This window comes from Muscardinus avellanarius (genome assembly GCF_963383645.1).
Source record: "Muscardinus avellanarius genome assembly, chromosome: 6".
Classification (NCBI taxonomy): domain Eukaryota; kingdom Metazoa; phylum Chordata; class Mammalia; order Rodentia; family Gliridae; genus Muscardinus; species Muscardinus avellanarius.
In genome coordinates this window covers 96042623-96060984 of record NC_137791.1, presented here as the reverse complement: position 1 = coordinate 96060984, position 18362 = coordinate 96042623, and the positions used below count along the sequence as shown (strand labels likewise).

Below are 18362 nucleotides of genomic sequence, written 5' to 3'. Positions count from 1 at the left end.
TTCTAGGGCAAGAGATTCAAATCCTGCTGGTGAAAAACCAGACACTTCCTCTGCCAGGTGCCCTAATAGCATTAGGGAGAGAGAAAGAGTATTCTCTGATCAGAAAATATAATAAAAATGATTTTACAAATAGTTAACATTATCCAGGCGCGGTGGTACACGCTTGTAATCACAGCATTCGGGATGCTGAGACCTGAAAGATCACAGTTCACAGACAGCTTCAACTACTTAGTGAGGCCCTTTGCAACTCAGTGAGAGACTGTTTCAAAATAAAGAATAAAAAAAATAGGGCAAGGGTTGTAGCTCAGAGGTCAAATGCCCCTGGGTTCCATCCCCAGACCCACAAAGAGAGAGAGAGAGAGAGAGAGAGAGAGAGAGAGAGAGAGAGAGAGAGAGAGAGAGAGAAAGAAAGAAAGAAAAGAAAAGAAAAAGAAAATAAAGAAATAGTTAACATTGCTGGGCGTGGTGGCGCATGCTTGTAATCCCAGCATTTGGGAGGCTGAGACAGGAGGATCACGGTTCATGAACAGCCTCAGCTACTACCTAGTGAGATCCTTTGCAACTCAGTGAGACCCTGTTTCAAAATAAGGAATAAAAAATAGGGCTGGGAGTGTAGCTCGGAGGTAGAATGCCCTGGGTTCCATCCCCAGTACTGCAAAAGAAAAAAAAAAAAAAAAAGGATAAGATAGAGTTGGGGTATATCTCAGAGGTAGAACACCCCTGGATTCAATCCCCAGTGCCACCAAAGAGAGAGAGAAGAAGAAGGAGGAGGAAGAGGAGGAGGAGGAAGAGGAGGAAGAGGAGGAAGTGAAAGAAAAAGAAAGGAAGAAAGAAAGAGAAATGGAAAGAAAAAAGAAAAACAAGTTGGAGGTGGCTGGGCTTTCCAAACCTCATAAAAACGGAAGGTCCAGATCTAACCCTGGGAGAAGCCATCATCTAAAATTAGACCTGTTGTTAAAATAACTTACTCCAGAGTCTAAGTTCCATGAAAGTGTACCTAGTATACAGCAAGTACTCAATACTTATGGAAAGAGTGAGAAAGAGAAAGAGAAGAAGGGAGGGAACCATGGGAGGAGGGAGGGAAGGAGGAAGAGTTGGGCTTCTCTTCTGATCCGTGGGCACACACTTTTCTGTGAGCTGGTGAAGGGTCTGTGTGCACCGTCCTCTTCCTCCCTCTCCCCTTCCATCTGGCAGGAAGACACATGGTGACAGGAGCTAAAACTGCTGACTTGGACCATAAAAAGAAGCTGCATTTTGGGAAGGACAAAGTAACAAGCCAGAGTCCTGGCTAAGCCAGGATCCAAGCACGGGGCTGCCTCCCAGGCTCCTGCAGTGGTGGAGGGTGGGGGGTGTCGGCCTTGTTTAAATGGCTGTATTTTGAGGTCACTTTGAAATAGCAGCCTAGTTCTTGATTAATATTACCCAAATCCTGACACATTTGAATAAAAGCCATAGTCACAAGGATGGTAAAATCATTGGCATTTCCTCAAATCATTATTTCTTATTTATTTATTTGTTGGTGGTGCTTGGGGTAGAACCCAGGGGCTTTCTACCTCTGAACTATACTCCCAGACCTATTTGTTAAAATATTTTATTTGGAAACAGGGTCTCACTAAGTTGCTCAGCGCCTCACTAAGTAGCTGAGGCTGGCTTCAAACCTGTGCTATCCTCCTGTCTCAGCCTCCCAAGTGCAGGGATTATAAGTGTGTGCCACCATGCCCGGCTTATTTAGTATTTTTAAATACTAGATTTTTAGAAATTCAACTTGCTTTAGGGGGTTTATTGGACCATATGATTAGAAATTTCTGGGCACTCTGGGTGGCAGTGTAGTCAGATCTCAGAGTTAGAGTATGTAAGAGTCAGTCTCTCTCCATCACTTGGCTCTGGTTTTCCATCTTGTGTTGACTCTTAGGCAGGACCTCTCTAGGAATGGAACTCCAAAGGCTCCCGGCTCCAGTATCTTCAGAAACAGCAGTTCCAGAGGCAGAAAACTGGATTCCCAGGATTCCCACAAGAGCTTCAAGATTGACTCTGATTGGACCATGTGCTCATGTCTGGCCCAATCACTGTGGCCCATGGTTCTGCCCGGAAGGTGTGCTCAGCCCTCGATCTGGGGACCAGTCAGCTCATAGAAGCCCAGTGCGCAGAGAGTGGGCAGGAAGACGTTCCCTAAAGAAAGTTTTAGGTGCTCTTACCAGAAAGAAAAGAATGGATGGAACAGACAACAACTCCAGATGTTCACTAGCACTTATTTATTCATTGATTCAACATTTATTGAGCACCAAGAATGTGTCTGGATTTGTCTTAGGTGATGGGATACAGGTTGAAAAAAAAAAAAAAAAAAAAAAAAAAAACGGAAAATCCCTGCCCGCTGTCTGGTGCATTTAGGCTGCTATAAGAAAACACTACAGACCAGCTTCTGAACAACAGAAAGGTACAGCTCACAGTTCAGTAAAGGGTGTGGGGGACTTGAAAGTGCAGGATAAACGTGCGGCACTTTCAGTACCTGGGAAGTCAAGCTACCTCGTACGTAGATGATGCCCTCTAGCGGTGTCCTCACATAATAGAAGGTGCAAGGCTCTCTGGAGTCCCTTTTACAAGGGCACTAATTCCATTCATAAGGGCTCCACCCTCCTGATCTAATCAGTTCCCAGTGGTCCCCCACCTCATAATACCATCACGTTGGGGATAAGGAGTTCTTTTCTCTCTTTCTCTTTCTTTCTTTCTCTCTCTCTGTCTTCCTTCCTTCCTTCCTTCCTTCCTTCCTTCCTTTTTCTTCCTTCCTTCCTTTCTTTCTCTCCTTCCTTTCTCCTTCCTTCCTTCCATCCTTCCTCTTCTCTTTCTTTTTTTTTTTTTGTACTGGAGACTGAACCCAGGGGTATTCTACCTCTATGATACACCCCCAGATCTATTTTATTTTTTATTTTGGAACCGGGTCTCGTTAGGTTGCTGAGAGCCTCACTAAGTTGCTGAGGCTGAGCTCAAGCCTCTTCCTGTCTCCGCCTTTTAAACACTGAGATTACAGGTGTGCACCTCCATGCCAGGATAAGGCTTGCAACATAAGTTTGGGGAAGATCCAAACATTCAGACCATTTCACCCTTCCAGGAAAATTCTTTGCATTCAATAATGATGAGCTAGTTTCTTGTATCCTTTTAAAAAGAATATAAGTATCTCCTCCTGGAATGTTCCAAAACTAACTAGGAGCTCTACAGTAATCTTTAAGCTCACAAAGAAGTGATTTGAACTTATACATTGTGGGGAAGAGAGTGAGGAATGGGTGGAGTTTGGGTTGTAAGGATGAGAGCCACTAACAAGGAGCCAAGAAATAAAAAGGTAATTTCCAAAGAGCTTCTACGTGAAATCTGTATATTTTTGCATGGAATCATCTCATTCTAAGGAGAACCCAATTGTTCTCTTTTCTTTCCATCTAATCTTGCGGCAGACTATAAAGGGCTAGAAAAAATACTCTAGTCTGACATATGGGCACCAATTAGACTTTTATAGGTCTAGGAAATAAAACACTGACTTCTCCAGTGGTTCCTGGTGAAAAGAGCGGAGTAATTTGTCTCCTGGAGAAATATGGAAGCATTTGCCACGGTTTCCTGTTTTGCATGCCGCCCTGCACCATGCCAGCTTGTTGTCTTGACAAATTTATTTTCAATAGCGGTGGGACATATGCTTACAATTTTAGGAACAGAGGCCCTGAAGATAAGATGCAAGTTGTCACTGAAATATGAGCCCAGTGGAGTAGGTTCCAGCCCCATATTTCAATATATGTCGCTTAGCCTCTCCAAAGTGCCCAACTCAAAAAAATTGATTTCAGAGCTTCATGCAAACTTCAGACACAGGCACTGACCATATTTTAAACGACATATCAACATTTACTTTGTACCCCAACTCCTCAAAGCTGGCTCTCCTCTCCCGCCTGGCTGCCGTAACTTGGCAAATATTGACAACCAGAAGGTTTTTATTTACTTAGGCACAGATCTGGAGAAAAAGAAATTAAAATAATCGCGCCTGGGTGGTAGCTGGGACGGTGTTGGGGACTGTACTGAGGACAGATCAGCATGAATATCATCCATGTCCAGTGTTCGCTAGCCTGTCTGGGGCGACCTGTTAGATCCTTGCCAACAAAAGAGCTGGCCTGCTGGAGGTTAAGAAAGTTTTTGTGCATATCCTTTGACTCCATTTCTTAAAAGCAAACCAGTCTCTGGTACGTGTGTTTACACATTGCTTTCTTTCTCCGAGGCTCAATTTTTTTCTCCTCTGTGAAGTAAAATTAATAGCATGTTAGCCCTTGTGTTGTTGGGGATTCCATGAGGTGAAGGCAGGCACCAGGCGCGCTGGCAGGCACAGAGAGAGTGCCTGGTTGAAGGCAATCACGCGCACGTGTGCAACCGCATGCTCACGATTGCGCTTATCAAAGTGGCCATCAGGCTTGGGGCTACAGTCCTTCCCTAGATGGTCTTCAAGCCTGCCATGTCTCTAGGCTCAACTCAGGAGCCACCCAGGTGTTTGGATGACAGGATTGTGCAGGGAACCACTTCGACCCTAGATAAAGACAGCTCTCATGGATAGCCACAGCATCTATCTGTTTTCCAGCCCCTAAAAAGGCCATTTTAGATACCAAAGGCAAGCCTGAGATGTGAAATTGCTGATAGTGACCCAAAATAGAGCAGATGGAGGTGCAATAAAAGCCCCTTGCTGTCCGTCAGTGTCAGCGGCACCTAAGTGGGAAAGGTAGGCTGGCGATTCCCATTTAAGGCAGAAAGAAGCTGCTCTCTGGAGACAGCGAAGGGGGTAAAGGTACCCAGCAGGAGAGGGTCCCTGAGCCCGTTAGTCACACAGAGCTCGGAAGGCCATTTGCCCCGCAGCCTTGTTGCACAAACGGAGAAGCAGAGACTCCGAGAGGTTGAGTGGCCCCAGATCCTACTGCGAGGCAGAGGCGAAACTAAAAACGGGAACTCGGGACTCTTTGGGATGAGCAAGGGAGGCTCAGAGTGATGGCAGTAGAGAGTCACTTCTCACCCCGCGTCCTTAATCTGAGTTTTGTGTCTTGGCCTGGCCCCATAGATTCCCTAACATTTACATAAGAAACTTGATGAGATTGTGAACTCACAGGACATTGTAATTCCTCAAGCCTCTCAGTTAAAATTTGTGTTTGAAAATTAATTAATTTTGCGCTTGATTTTTAACAATATCTGTCTGTGGCAATAAAAAATTATTCTAGGACAGTCATGGAAACATCTGGCTCTCAGATCATGACTTAAACTGAGAATGAAAGAAACTTAACTTGTCCTTTGTTCTCTTGAAATGCTTCCGCGTGCTCTGGAGGATCGTCCAACACTACAGAGCCCACCAAGGGCCGCCGGCTCCTGTGCATCATTCGCCTCGATTTCCATAGTCTGGTTAATTGCAAAGCTACTGCACGCCATGGAATATGAGTACCCTTTCCCACTGGAAAGGAGTTCATCGTTGCATTTATGCTAAAGACACAAACAAATACCAAACCTCGTGTTTCAGAATCTGTCTTCAGAGACCACCCCTGCCGTCCTATATATCATTAAGGTCTTAACAGGAGATAAGTGTACGTCAGTATTTGAAGAGAACACATCACACAGATTTATTAGCTCTTAGAAGGTGGTGAACTACTGAAGGAGAACTAAGGAATTAATGTAGAGGATAAAAAGAAGGCATTACCACTAGAGTAGAAAAATTATTAAAAAAAAGAAAGAACTGAGACCATGAAAGAGGACCCTCCTTCAGGACTGGAGTTCAGCCCTCTGTGGGATGCAGAGGTATGCACACATAGCCTTCCAGTGGTGAAGGATCTTGCAGAGGGTTAAGGCCCAGATGGCCTGCAAGAACAGCTTGCTGAGTGGCTGAGAAAATCGTAGAAAGCACAGGCAAGTTAGAGTCGGTCTGCAGGAACTGCAAGCTGTGTAGTTAAGAAATTCAAAGAAGAGTGCCAGTGGCTGAGCTGGAGAGCAGGACGGGGCCAGCTGGGGACCCGTGGGCTGGGGCTGATTAACAGGAAGCCACCAATAGCCATATTGGCTAGTTGGAGCTAGTATACAGGAAGTAATCTGCGGGTACAGGAGAAACTAGGTGAGTAGTGAGCTGGCAGCTGTACCATAGGAGGAAAAGAAGTGAAGCAGGCTAGAACTGCAAAGATAGCTAGACTCTGTGACCTTTCAGTCATATGAAGGAAGCACCCTCTTTTCTTTTTTCTTTTTTTCTTTTTTTCTTGTTTTGAGGTACTGGAGATGGAACCCAGGGCCATTCTACCTCTGAGCTATACCCCCAGCCCTATTTTTTTTTAGATCTCACTGAGTTGCAAAGGACCTCACTAAGTAGTAGCTGAGGCTGTCCACCAACCATGATCCTCCTGTCTCAGCCTCCCAAATGCTGGGATTACAAGCGTGTACCACAAAGGCTAACACCAAGGCAGCTGGAAAAGGAGAAATGTTCACAGGGCCCAGGAATGGGTTTGGGGCCTCGAGGAAATACATTGAAGACCACACGCTTGTAAAGACTTTTGCTTTCCAGTTTCAGGATCTCTGTTCTGAAATTCTGGAGCCCTCTCATATTTAGTAATCATCTGGTATGAAGAAGGGAAACACCCCAACCCCTTCCCCAACCTGGAATTTTTTTTCAAGTCTCTTCTGCCTCTCCACATCCTGGCGTTAGAAATCTACCATGTTGGTGGCTCCAGTGCCCATGGTCTTTTTGCAGGAAAAGCTCGTGACCTCTTTGCAGAAAAAGACAAAAAAATAAATAAATAAACAAAGAATAATGTAAATTGTATCAAGCATGTCCTCATAACCAGAGTCTGGGATGTGAAAGTCTGTTTTCTTGAGCACCAGCTTTAAGGTGACATGTAAGGAAGACTTTAAACTGACATTTAAATGAACCCTGGGACATGAGTTATGATTTCTTGGCAAAATTTCAAGACATCAACTGCAGGATTGTGTCTATTCTAAGGCTAAAGCAACAACTTCTACAAGCACAGCAGATGTCAAAATATGACTCCCCAGGTCCACATCACCTGGACACTCAGCAGAAATGCACATTCTTGGCCCCACCTAGACTGACCAAATCAGGCACTTCGGTGTGTGCGGTGTGGGGCAGGGTCTGTGTTTTAACAAGCCCATCAGCTGATTCTATGTTGAGAGCCACATGTTTAGACAGAGCTGAAGGGAAGTCCTGATTTCTTCACACTTAAAATCGGTACGACTTTTGGCAAAATGTTTGCTCTTAAGTCCCAGTTTCCTCATCGATGACACAGAGCCCTCACGACACCCACCTTACAGGCTCACTGTGAAAATTAAATTTAAATTAGTGTATAGAGCTTATGAAAGTGACTGTCACATCATACTCAAAAACCTTAAAAAAAAAAAAAAGCATACGACCTAATGAGGATTAAAGGAACTTGTGCTTTTTTTGTGTGTTTTAGAGACAGGGTTTCATTGTGCTGCCCAGGCTGGCCTCAAACTTATTGGCTCAATCAATTCTCCTGCTGTCACCCCCCAAGTAGCTGAAACAACAGGTGTGTACCATACCCGGATTAGAGACTCCTGTTTTTATTTGGGAGGAGGTGATACTGGGGATTGAACCCAGAGGCATCCTACCTTCAAGCTACACCACCAGTCGCGTTCATTTTTTATTTTGAAATAGGGTCTCTTTAGTAGCTGAGGGCCCTTAGTAGCTGAGGGCCTCTTTAAGTTTCAGAGAATGGCTTCAAACCTGCAGTCCTTCTGTCTCAAACTCTCAAATGCCAGGATTACAGGAATGTGCCACCATGCTCACCTAAGATTAGTGTTTATGAAGAAATTAGTATAGTAAATATTAGGCACATAATAGGTGCCTATATGCTCAGTAACACTGGCTAATAATAGCATCAGTGGTAGTAATAGTAATAATAATACTTAACCCAGCGCCTCCCACTATAGAATTTAAACTGTGCTTTCTGAACAAGATCTTGAGTGGGATGTCAGGGGAGTCCTTCATTCCTGCCCCAACTGAGAGGGCTCAGTTCCTTGGGTCCTGCTTACGCTCTGGGTGAAGCCGAGGTGCGGCAGGTGAAACACTTGGAGCCCTCTCTCCAGCTCTCTTTTTACCAGTGAGAGAGGCAACATACAGCCTGCACAGAATGTGCTTCTGATAAAGTAAGAACTCAAGTCCAGTGCTCCTAACCCTGAGAGACGTGCTCCTTCCACAGTGCTCCAAGCTTGTTTTCCTCCCGGGCACAAGAAGAGGCTGGGTCAGGCCACTGCTGCTGGCCCTGAGCCCTACGGACAGGCTGACTTCCAGGGTGCTGGTCAGCAGGCCCCTTAGCAGCAGGTCTTATCAGTCTCTCTGACCTATTTTTCTGAGAAACACCTCCATAGCCCTTACCGTGCACCAGGCACGTGCTCACATTTTGTGCATTTTACTCTCTTGAAACCCCAGGAAATGCTGTGCATAACCTGTGATGACCCCAGGTGGACCTCAGGCGATGAGCAAGGTGCTGAGAGAAAGCGCTACTGCCTGGGGCTCCTTGCACGAGGGAATTCTGTTTCTCTCCAGCACCTAGGGCAGCTGCATGTGTGCACTGCAGGCAGGTTCTCCATGGAACAAGAGAGTCCCTTCAGGTTTCTTCTGGGCTGGTCTTGCTCAGCGGGGCAAGGCTGCTGGGGGTAGCTGGGCACAGAGGAAAGGCTCCAGATGAGGGCCGGCAGGCCCTGGTGCACGCACCCTGCGGACTCTGAAGGCAGCGCAGATGCTCAGCCCTGCCAAAGCTGGTCCTGGGACCTGTAGCCCAGACCACAGAGACTTATGGAAACTTCTGCCCATCATCTCTCCAATACCGCCTCAAAATAGCCCTCATCCTGCCTAAACTCTGAGCACGTCCAAAGTGTCTGCTGCCCCCTTTCTCTCTTTCCTTCCTCCCTCCCTCCCTCCCTTCCTTCCTTCTTCTCTTTTCTTCCTTCCTCATTCCTTTCTTTTCTTTCTTTCTTTCTTTCTTTCTTTCTTTCTTTCTTTCTTTCTTTCTTTCTTTCTTTCTTTCTTTCTTTCTTTCTTTCTTTCTTTCTGCAGTGCTAGGCATTGAACCCAGCGCCTCACATGCTAGGCTACCCCTCTACCACAAGCTACATCCCAGGTCACAGAGTCCAGAGTCTGAGATGGATTTGTTAAATTTCTCCAAATAACAAGCAAGGCCTGTCACCGTGGATGTCATTCTCAATTCTTTTACCTCCCAAGGGCTGTCTGAGACATTGTGCCTGCAATGGTCTTTACAAATTATCATCTGCCTCTTAGGCAAGCTGTCCTTATTAATTCATGATCTGAAGCATCATTAATTTATGACTTGGCTTTGTGTAGTGACTCTTCCTAAAAAGGCTGACAATTAATCGCATCTCCTGGTTCTGAGTCTTGATTTAACCACCTTTTATGTTTTTTATGCATGTGCATGAGTTTGCAATGGTGAAATGACCCGAAAGGATGCATGAAACCCCAAACTGGGCTTTTATATGTTCAAAGAGAGTAGCACAACCAGTTTAAAAGGAAATGTTTCCATCTAATTGGAAATGAGTGCGGCCTAAGCTTCATCCGTTTGGATACAGCCATCCCTCCACATCGCTAGAAGCGTGTCCCCAAGGGAGGCAGGGCAGACACCACTCAGAGAAAGCCGGTAAATAGGCTGACCCAGGTTCTCCGATCCAGCTTGGTGGTAAACACAAACTAAAGCAAGAAAGTTGAAGAGCAAATTTGAATGGGATATTCTTCTATGGTGTTTTTATTTTGTTAATAAGGGTGGAACCCAGAGTCATTCTACACCCCTAACCCTTTTTATTTTTATATTTTGAAGCAGGGTCTCCCTAAGTTGCTGGAGCTGGCCTCAAACATGTGCTCCTCCTGTCTCAGCCTCCCATGTACTGAGATTACAGGCATGTGCCAGTGTGCCAGGTATATTCTTCTACTTTCAAAATTGCTGTTGTTGTTTGGCAAAAATAAACATTGAAAACAGTGGAACATTAAAAAGCCTGCGCATTACTTCTATCATAAATGATTTTTTAAATGCTGTACTCTTTAAGGAGGCTCTAGATGCAGATGAAAAAGCTGAGATTAGCCGGGCGTGGTGGCACACGCTTGTAATCCCTGCACTTGGGAGGCGGAGACAGGAGGATCACACAGGTTCAAAGCCAGCTGTGCTGGCTTAAGAGACCCTGTTTCCAAATAAAAAAACAGTATAAAAATAGGCCTGGGAGTGTAACCCAGAGGTAGAGGGTTTCCAGGAACCCCAGTACCACAAAAAAAAAAAGAAAAGAAAAGAAAAGAAAAAAAAGCTGCTAAATTAAAAACTTTCAGGATTGACTAGCTGCCGCAGCCTTGTAGTCAGATCCAAGTCTCACCCTGGACCAAACCACATCCACACATAGCACACACCTCAGGTCCAGTGTGAGCTCCGATGCTCGGGCTCCGATGACACTCACTGACATCCTGGATGTGTACTCTTAGGGGTTCAGTTGGGCCTCCACAGTTCATAACTTGAAGTCCTAATCCTTAATACCTCAAAATGAGATCAGATGTAGAGTTAGGATCTTTACAGAGGAAATTAAATTAAAAGTTAGACCATTCCTGTGGGCCCCGAATCCAATATGACTGGTATCTTTATAAGAAGAGGAAATCTGGGTGCAGACAGGTGTGGAAGATCTTGTGAAGACATGGGGAAATGATGGCTGTCCGCAAGGAGGTGGGGGGGGCGCAGAAGAAACCAACTCGCTGGAGCCTTGATCATAGACTTCCAGAACTGTGAGGAGCTAAGTCTCCGTTCTTAAGCCACCCAGTGTGCGGTACTTGATTGTGGCAGCCCTAGGAAACTAGTACACCCAACTTCATAATATGCTTGGCAGTGGGAGGCTGTGTATGTTTATGGCGAAGAGAAATAATCTAGGAAGAGAATTTGGAGCTCTTGGCAGGCCACAGAGCAAACCCATGGCTATCAGATAGTTGGGGATCGTCCAAGGTCTTGGTCACTGGCAAGGTGGAAGTCAAAACAGACTTCTTCTTTTACAGGTTAAGAGAAGACAAATTATGCATGAATTCAAAAGACTTCTCTGAATTCTTTTCCCAGAGAAACTGAGTCAGTATTATGAAAATGGGCTCCTGCATACGATTAAAAAAAAAAAAAGCTGTGGCTTGTTGATTTCCATGTGAAAATGTATCTGAAACTGGGTGTGTTGAGATCATCCATGGGAGCTCCATAAGGGCCATGCCCCAAAACTTCAGGGCCTTCGCTTGGGGGAATTTGATGTGCTTTCCTACAAAACTCCATGAGGCTCAGCCTGAACTTTCCTCCAAGTGGCAAGGCGGGGATCCAGGGTCCCCCAATCTTACTATGATGCTGCTGGATCAACATGGGACTTTCAAGGTCACTGGGGCAGAGAGAGAGGGAAGGAGACTCTATGCCATCTTTTAAGCACCTCAGCCCAGAAGCGACACAAACACTTGTGCTAGTCAGTCCCAACTAATACGGAGGGAAGCTGGAAGTGCAGGAAGCCCATAGAAGATTCGGCCGCTCGGACGGGCTCCGCCACGTGGTGCCTCATTCTCACTGGACACAGTGCCAAGAGTCTCCTGTCTTGCTCGATCTCTTCACGTACGTGGAAACAAAGGCTTAGAGAGGTCATGTTGCTCAGGGTCAGAGAAACGTAAATGGTAGACCCCACCTGGGGATAAGATCTGTTTCTAAAAGCCCATTGTTCCTGGGTCTGATCGGCAATTTTGTACTAAAAACCTCAGATCTCTTCTTATGTTCAGTTTTATTTGTCTTCTGAATCACTCTGAAACCTGAAGGAAGTGGTCAACATCCTGAAGTGCTTGTGACCATTGTCTGCCCTGCCCGTGTTCCCTGGGCCACCTGAAGATGCAGAGACCTGGTTTTATGATGTGGTGGAAGACTCATTGTATTTTATGTATTTATTTATTGTTCCTGAAATTGAACCCAGGCCCTTCTACCTCTGAGCCACACACCCAGCCCTTTTTATTTTTCACTTTGAAACAGGGTCTTCACTAGGTTGCTGAGAATCTCGCTAAGTTACTGAGGCTGGTCTCCAACCTGCGACCCTCCTGTTTCAGCCTCCCAAGTATTGTAACTACAGGCATGTGCCATTATGCCTGGCTGACTCATTTTAGAGTTAAAAGAATCTTTTCTTTCTTTGTTCTTTCCTTCTTCTCTTTCTTTCTTTCTTTCTTTCTTTCTTTCTTTCTTTCTTTCTTCTTTCTTCCTCTGCTAAAGTCATACTTCCTCACAGTATGCTTTGCTTTACTTAAAAAAGGAACATGTTAAGACATTGCACACAGTTTTCACAGATATCACCCAAAATGTCAAAAAAAAAAAACAAATAATGAGGTAAAGAGATGGCACACAGCTCACCTAGTGGAATTTTCACATATGCCCCAGAAAAAGAGACACTGCCCTCAAGATAACCTGTAGCTCATAAACTAAGAAGAACTGTGTGATGTCGAATGGTCAAAAAAAAAAAAAAAAGTCTGAGAAAATATTGGATTGGGAAGGGTCACTGACCCCAAACAAATCAGGGCCCTGAGCATGAAGCCTCCACCTCAGGGCTGACGTCGCCTCTCTCCGCCCTGTGTGCTGTGAAGGAATATCATTTTGAAATCATGGAACATCTCTAAAATCTGCTCTTTGGTTCTGAGCCAGTGCCTACTCACCCATTTGGTCTGAATACCCAATGACTTCAGGTAACAGGGTGATTTCATTAAAAAAAAATTATGTAGAGACACGTTCATATGACTCAAAGTAGAATACTCCTGACCTGTGAGGATTGCCCTTGATTTGACCTTGTCTTCAAGACCCTTCCTGGAGACAATAGGGAAACCTCAAATATTCAGGCTAATTGCCTGGTGGGGGAGGATAGAAACCAGATGAAGGTAATGGAAAGTCTGAGTTAGAAAAGAGTATAATAAATACCACCGTTTTTTCCAGCTATATCCAAAATCAAAGTGTTGTATTTAAAGGCAAAGGACAGAGGCTCCTGAAGAGCTGTTCCCGGGCTGGTGCCAGTGAGCCGGCGGGACCCTATCTCCACTGGGGGAGAAAATGAGATGAACCAGAGCGGTGCGATGATTTGCTCATGGGGTTAAATTTATTCAGCTTTTTAAATTCTGATATCATTTAATTTTTATAGTTTTTAGTCTTTCTTTAATAAAGTGATGGTGAGATATTATTTTTAAAAACCCAACAAACTTTTGTCCAGTTTCCTACATATTTTTTAAAGTTTATTCATCTGTGGAATCTAGCAATGTTGGGCTCATTGTTTTTAGGGACTTCTTTTTACTTATTTATTTTGTGGTACTGGGATTGAGCCCAGGGGCGTTCTGTCTCCAAACTACACCTCCAGCCCTTTTTATATTTTGTTTTGAAACAAGGTCTGTCTAGGTTGCTGAGAGTCTCATTACATAGCTAAAGACATATCTTTCTTAATGAAAAAGAGTAGACTTTATTAATAATTTGCACAGTGATATCTTTTACTATGGAGGCAATACATAGAAGTGTCCCAGAGCTTAAAGTGCTGTTTCTAATCAGCTCTCAGATCTCAGCTCCGAACCTGGTTGCATCACAACAGTGGTGAGACCACAGGAAAGTCACAGGATCTCTAGATCTCTCTCCTCATCTGCAAGATGGGAATAATAACAGTGCGGTGTCTGTTTCTTAGTGTTAACTTGAGAAGTCAATGAAAAGGTAGATATGAAGCAATTAGCACATGGGAAATGCTCATTGTTAACTATTAGTATTATTAATATATACATGGCTTCCTGAACTGTGTACTGTAAGCAGTGGTTTGGGTAATGCTCTTATTTTCATTCATTCATTCATTCATTCATTCATTCATTCATTTTGTGGTACTGAGCCCAGGGGCGTTCTGTCTCCAAGCTATACCTCCAGCCCTTTTTATTTCTTGTTTTGAAACAGGGTCTGTCTAGGTTGCTGAGAGTCCCATCACGTAGCTGAGGCCATCCTTAAACCTGTGATGCTCCTGTCTCAGCCTCCCAAGTCCTGGGATTACAGAAGAGCACCGCCACGCGCGACAACACTCTCCCTTACATACAGGCACACTCTGTCTTCTGGGCTGCATTGGTCCACGCCCGGTTACATGAGCCCAGATTTCAGATCCCAGCATGTAAACTATGAGACTCTTTTGCTTGTATCCCCCCCGCTCCTCAAGCAGAGGGAAGACAGCTCTGTGTGGTCTCCCACCCCACCTTGAACTCCAGAACCCAGTGCCTTACAGGGCTTCTTCACATTGCTCAGATCCCTCAGCGACGTGGGGGAAACTGGATAGACTGCAGCAGCAGCCCTTGTGCTGGAGCGGCCGCAGATTCTCAGGGGAGCTTAGGGACACTGTTCTTCTGACATTATTTTTTATCACTGAGGCGATTAACGTCAAGATAGTTGAAGTGACAGAGCGGTGTAGAGCCGAGGAAGGAGTCGAAGCTGAGAGGATTGTTGAAAGTCTTGATTTCTTCACATCTAAGTAGCAGCAGCTGTAAGATCCTCATAACATCCTTCTCAGGGCCCAAGCCCTTTCCTGCAGATACCAAAGGTGGAAGAGGAGTGAAGCTGGGGGTTCTGGTTGAGTCTTCTTCATCATTCAGCCGCATCTCCCACTCAGAGCCCCTCCCTGCCATTCCTTTGTCCTCTCTACCCCCCACCCGCCCTACTGCCAAATACCCAGTGACCTCAGACAGATACCGCCCAAGCCCCTGTCGTCCGCTCCCGTAGCGCCTTGTATTTCTCTCCTCCAGATCTTATCACAGTTATAACTTTACTTCACTCTTTCTAGACTCTAAACTCGCAGAAAGGCTGGATCTGGTTGTGCTCAGCACTGTATTCCAGCTCTCGGCACGATGCCTGGAACAGAGAGGCCTTCAGTAAGTATCTGTTAAGTGAACGAGTGGGTAGACGGGAGGCTGGAGGGAGGATGAGGTACCTATGATCTTAGCTTCATTCCATGGAATTTTAGGATTAGAGTCTTTCATTACTTTTTGCCCCATCAAAAAACATTGGTGGTCCCATTTCCCGTGTTCTTATTTCCTTGTTTTCTGAGTCTTCTTAATTTATTAAGCAGACTTAAATAAATGCTCTCCACTCTGCAGTTTTCCTCAGCTTTGGGTGATGGCCGCTGCCGGGCTTCGGCTCCCAGTTCGCCGAGGGCGAAGCGGCGTGGACAGCAGCCCTGGCACCCTGCGCTCCGCCTCCTGCCGCCCCCCGAGTCCGCGGCAGCCGCCGGGCCCCGCGAGCAGCCCCAGATGCAGGCCATCACGTGTGTGGTGGTGGGAGATGGTGCTATAGGTAAAACTTGCTACTGATCAGGTACACAACCAATGCACTTCCTGGAGAGTATATCCCCACTGTCTTTGATGACCATTCTGCCAATGTTACAGTAGATGGAAAACCAGTGAATCTGGGGTTATGGGATACAGCCGGACAAGAAGATTATGACAGATTACGTTCCCTCTCCTATCCACAAACAGATGTATTCTTAATTTGCTTTTCCCTTGTGAGTCCTGCATCATTTGAAAATGTCCGTGCAAAGTGGTATCCAGAAGTGCAGCACCATTGTCCCAACACTCCCATCATCCTAGTGGGAACGAAGCTCGATCTTGGGGATGATAAGACACGATTGAGAAGCTGAAGGAGAAGACGCTGACTCCCATCACCTCTCCACAGGTGCTGGCCATGGCTAAGGAGCTTGGTGCTGCAAAGTACCTGGAGTGCTCAGCGCTCACACAGCGAGGCCTCAAGACAGTGTTTGATGAGGCTATCCGAGAGGTTCTCTGCCCACCTCCTGTCATGAAGAGGAAGAGAAAATGCCTGCTGTTGTAATGTCCACGTCCTTCACTCTTGGTCCTGTCCCTTGGAACCTTTGTATGCCTGGCTCAAAAACGGTGGAGCCTTCGCACTCAATGGCAAGTTTTTGTTACAGATTAATTTTCCCATAAAACCATTTTGAACCAATCAGTAATTTTAAGGTTTTGTCCTAAGTGCACGAGTTCAAACTCACATTCTATTAAAAGATAGCCCTAAAATGACAAGCCTTCTTAAAGCCTTATTTTTCAAAAGCCCCTACTCTTGCTCAGATTAAGAGTTGCCAAAATACCTTCTGAACTAAGTTGCTTTGTTGTGCTGAGAACACTAAGCACCAAACTGTTGAGAGACCTTTGTCTAAGAAGAAGGTGCTTCTGAAGTCAGGAGGCGCAGACACTTCCGAGTAGTCTGATTGTGTGAAGCAGCACAGCCTTCTTAAGGAAATGCTGCCATTTTAACTCATCAGTAACTTACCACACATGTTCCGTATGTAACTTTGTACTGTATGTCATGATGGAATGAGTATAACTCAGCTCCTGGATCAGTCTTTGATTTCATAGTGGGTTTTCTAAAACAGTTGACTAGCCTTTGCGGAGACTTTGAACAGAACTCACTCACGTTTCCTCTAAAGAAGTATTCTGTTCCTAGTCGTGGGTGTGCCGGGTGGAGTGCAAAACACAACATGATCAAAGGATGAAGACAGTATTTTGACTAAATATGAAGTGGAGATTAATTTACGCTACATTGTACACAGGATAATTCGGCTGAATAAAATGTCACTGGTAATAATTTTTAAAGGTTAATTTCTGTCAAATGCAGATGATGAAGAAAGGTCAGTGTCTCTTAAGCTTTTCCTTTTTCCTCTACTTGCCATCCCTCCCAAAATTGGGCATGTAATTCACCTTTCAACTGACCATTTCCGTAGTTGCTAACTTAATAAGTGCTTTTCTTATAGAATCCCTTCTTAATGAGCAATATGCCTCCAACTTGTACTATAAAATCTTTCTGATAACGCATTAGAGAATTTTTTGGTAGATTAGTAAAAGTGCATTCCTGTTTTCATGTTACTTTATTCAAATCTAATAAGTGCTTTCCTTAGTTTTCTAGTAACTAGGTGTAAAAATCATGTGTTGCAACTCTTAACGGTTTTTAAAATATTTTAGATATTCTTAAACTATGAACCTTCTTAACATCACTGTCTTGCCAGATTACCAACACTGTCACGTGACTAATACTGACCCTCTTTACCTCACCCACACGGACACACGCTTCCTGTCGTGGCTTTGCCTAGCAATGTTCCTTTGGGCCTGGGAGGTTCTGTAAACTGTGCTAGTGCTAACCATGTTCTGTACAACCTGACTCACAGGCAAGAACACAATGTTGGACTTTTCAACCACTAGAACAAAATTTTTTAAATTGACAGTTGCAGAATTGTGGAGTGTTTTTACATTGATCTTTTGCTAATGCAGTTAGCACTATGTTTTGCGTGTATGACTTAATCCTTGAATCATAAAAAAATGCTCTCCAAAGTAACATGTGCATTTTAATAGGAGGCTTCTTCAAAGAAAATGCCCAAGAAAGCTGGGTGTGCAGTCACAAGCCTAAGTACTTGGGAGACCGAGACAGGAGGATTCCAGGTTTGAGACCAGCTTTGGCAACTTAGCAAACCCTCAGCATCTTAGCAAGACTGTTTCAAATAAAATAAAAATGGCTGGGGTTTAGCTTAGAGGTAGAATGTCCCTGGGTTCAATCCCCAGTGTGGAAGGAAGGAAGGAAGGAAGGAAGGAAGGAAGGAAGGAAGGAAGGAAGGAAGGAAGGGTCTGATGAATAACTCTCATGGTAAGACTCCAGGTCTCATAGATTTATGGAAAAGTAAGAGATTGAATTAAGAAGTCCCTTTAGTAGCTCTTCAATTCAGCAACTAACAAACTACCCGAGTCAATCCAGGAGATAGTCCAGTGGGTGGTTACATGGAACATGACTCCAGCTCCTCCTTTTAACCATTAGCCATATAACACTAGGCACACTATTTGACCTTTTGTACCTCTGTTTCTTGTTCTGTAAAATTGTAGTGACACTATCTAACTTATGAGGCTACTATGATAAAATTAAATAGCCAACCCTGGAACAGTGCCTGCCTGGCCAGCCTAAAAAAATAAAAACAGTAGCTAGTGTAAGCTTGTGCCTTCTTTTCCTACCCACTGGGAGGGATCACTGACAGGGTCACCTGCTCCATTGATCAATTCAAGCATCTTTCTCAAAATCCAAGCCAAGATTTGACCTGTCCCATCGGGCAGGCTCAGAGACTGCTTTTGCTTGCAGGTCTGTTTCCCAAAGGGGCAGTCCAGGGAGATCCTGGTGCACAAGAGAACATTCTTCCTGGGAAAGGTGACCTTGAGAAGGGTGAGGAACACAGGGCTTTGTTGGTTTGTAGTCAGCTGCATGGAGGAGGTGGGCTTTTTTGAACTGAAGGCCTGGTGTCTAGGG

The 18362-nt window shown here is 44.9% G+C and overlaps 1 pseudogene across 1 annotated transcript; it reads left to right on the top strand.

Moving 5' to 3' along the window:
- Positions 1-15316: 15316 nt before the first annotated feature.
- Positions 15317-15893, top strand: LOC308263963 (ras-related C3 botulinum toxin substrate 1-like; annotated as a pseudogene). The gene has a single exon. The product of its transcript is annotated as a ras-related C3 botulinum toxin substrate 1-like (transcript).
- Positions 15894-18362: the final 2469 nt, after the last annotated feature.